This window comes from Rhinopithecus bieti, unplaced genomic scaffold, assembly GCF_001698545.2.
Source record: "Rhinopithecus bieti isolate Rb0 unplaced genomic scaffold, ASM169854v2 scaffold_28024, whole genome shotgun sequence".
NCBI lineage: Eukaryota > Metazoa > Chordata > Mammalia > Primates > Cercopithecidae > Rhinopithecus > Rhinopithecus bieti.
Window position 1 is genome coordinate 387,283 of NW_016812359.1, and position 2,962 is coordinate 390,244.

Consider the following 2,962-nt stretch of genomic DNA (forward strand, 5'->3'; position numbering starts at 1 on the left):
ATACCCCCACCTTAACCCACAGGTATGGGACACCTCTACTCCCTCCCTGGCAACCAATCACACACCCATTACTATCCCATTAAAACCTAATCACCTTTAACCTGCTCAATGCCAGTATCCCATCTCACAACAGGCTTTAAGGGTTACTTAAACCCTTAAACTCGCCCTTATAACTCGCCGGCTACAGCATGGGCTTCTAAAGTGTACAAAATCTCCTTACAATTCCCCCATTTTACCTGTCCAAAAACCAGACAAGTCTTACAGGTTGGTTCAGGATCTGCGCCTTATCAACCAAATTGTTTTGCCTATCCAACCTGTGTTGCCCAACCTGTACACTCTTTTGTCCTCGATACCTCCCTCCACAACTCACTATTCCATTCTTGATCTTAAAGATGCTTTTTCACTATTCCCCTGCACCCCTCATCCCAGCCTCTCTTTACTTTTACCTGGACTGACCCTGACACCCATCAGTCCCAGCAGCTTACCTGGGCTGTACTGCTGCAAGGCTTCCTACTTACTCTCCCACTGAAGTTTCCACCTATCAATCCCTCCCCACTCAAGGCAAATGGTTCTTAGACCAAGGAAAATACCTCCTTCCAGCTTCACAGGCTCATTTCATTCTATCGTCCTTTCATAACCTCTTCCATGTAAGTTACAAGCCATTAGCCCACCTCTTAAAACTTCCCATTTCTGGCCAGGTGTGGTGGCTCACACCTGTAATCCCAGCACTTTGGGAGGCCGAGGTGGGTGGATCATGAGGTCAGGAGATCGAGATCATCCTGGCTAACACAGTGAAACCCCATCTCTACTAAAAAAAAACAAAAGGACAAAAAATTAGTCAGGCATGATGGCGGGTGCCTGTAGTCCCAGCTACTCAGGAGGCTGAGGCAGTAGAATGGCATGAACCTGGGAGGCAGAGCTTATAGAGAGCCAAGACCACATCACTGCACTCCATCCTGGGTGACAGAGTGAGACTCCATCTCAAAATAAAAAAAAACAACAACCACCAAAAAAAAAAAAACTTCTCATTTCCTTTAAGACATTACCCTGCACTGAGGTCCATTCCAAGATGGCCAAATAGGAACAGCTCCAGTCTGCAGTTCCCAGCATGATTGACATAGAAGACAGGTGATTTCTGCATTTCCAACTGAGGTATCTCGTTCATCTCACTGGGACTGGTTGGACAGTGGGTACAGCCCATGGAGGGTGAGCCAAAGCAGGGCAGGGCACTGCCTCACCCAGGAAGTGTGAGGGGTCAGGGGATTTCCATTTCCTAGCCAAGGGAAGCCATGACAGACTGTACCTGGAAAATCAGGACATTGCCTCTCAAACACTGTGCTTTTCCAACAGTCTTAGAAAAGGAAACACCAGGAGATTATATCCTGTGCCCAGCCCAGCAGGTCCCACAGAGGCTTGCTCACTGCTAGCACAGCAGTCCAAGATTGAACTGTGAGGTGGCAGCCTGGCAGGGGGAGGGGCATCCACCATTGCTGAGGCTTGAGTAGATAAACAAAGCAGTCAAGAAACTCGAACTGGGTGGAGCCCACTGCAGCTCAACTAGGCCTGCCTGCCTCTGTAGACTTCACCTCTGGGGGCAGGGCATAGCTGAACAAAAGGCAGCAGAAACTTCTGAGACTTAAATGTCCCGGTTTGACAGCTCTGAAGAGAGTAGTGGTTCTCCCAGCACGGTGTTTGAGCTCTGAGAACAGACAGACTGCCTCCTCAAGTGGGTCCCTGACCCCCGAGTAGCTTAACTGGGAGACACCTCCCACTAGGGGCCAACTGACACCTCATATAGCCAGGTGCCCCTCTGAGACAAAGCTTCCAGAGGAAGGATCAGGCAGTGATATTTGTTGTTCTACAATATTTGCTGTTCTGCAGCCTACGCTGGTGATACCCAGGCAAACAGATCTGGAGTGGACCTCCAGCAAACTCCAACAGACCTGCAGCTGAGGAACCTGACTGTTAGAAGGAAAACTAACAAACAGAAAGGAATAGCATCAACATCAACAAAAAGGACACCCACACCAAAACCCCATCTGTAGGTCACCATCGTCATACAACAAAGGAAGATAAAACCACAGAGATCAGGAGAAACTAGAGCAGAAAAGCTGAAAATTCTAAAAACCAGAGTGCCCCTTCTCCAAAGGATCGCAGCTCCTCATCAGCAATGGAACAAAGATGGACAGAGAATGACTCTGATGAGTTGGCAGAAGTAGGCTTCAGAAGGTCGGTAATAACAAACTTCTCTGAGCTAAAGGAGGATGTTCGAACCCATCACAAGGAAGCTAAAAAACTTGAAAAAGATTAGACTTTTCAAAAGAAGACCTTAAATGACCTGATGGAGCTAAAAACCATGGCATGAGAATTACGTGATGCATGCACAAGCTTCAGTAGCTGATTTGATCAAGTGGAAGAAAAGGTATCAGTGATTGAAGATCAAATTAATGAAATGAAGTGAGAAGAGAAGTTTAAAGAAAAGAGAGTAAAAAGAAACAAACAAAGCCTCCAAGATATGTGGGACTATGTGAAAAGACCAAATCTATGTCTGATTGGTGTACCTGAAAGTGATGGTGAGAATGGAACCAAGCTGGAAAACACTCTGTAGGATATTATCCAGGAGAACTTCCCCAACCTAGCAAGGCAGGACAACATTCAAATTCAGGAAATACAGAGAACACCACAAATATACTCCTCGAGAAGAGCAACCACAAGACACAAAATTGTCAGATTCACCAAAGTTGAAATGAAGCAAAAAATGTTAAGGGCAGCCAGAGAGAAAGGTCGTGTTACCCACAAAGGGAAGCCCATCAGACTAACAGCGGATCTCTCAGCAGAAACTCTACAAGCCAGAAGAGAGTGGGGGCCAATATTCAACATTTTCAAAGAAAAGAATTTTCAACCCAGAATTTCATATCCAGCCAAACTAAGCTTCAAAAGTGAAGGAGAAATGAAATCCTTT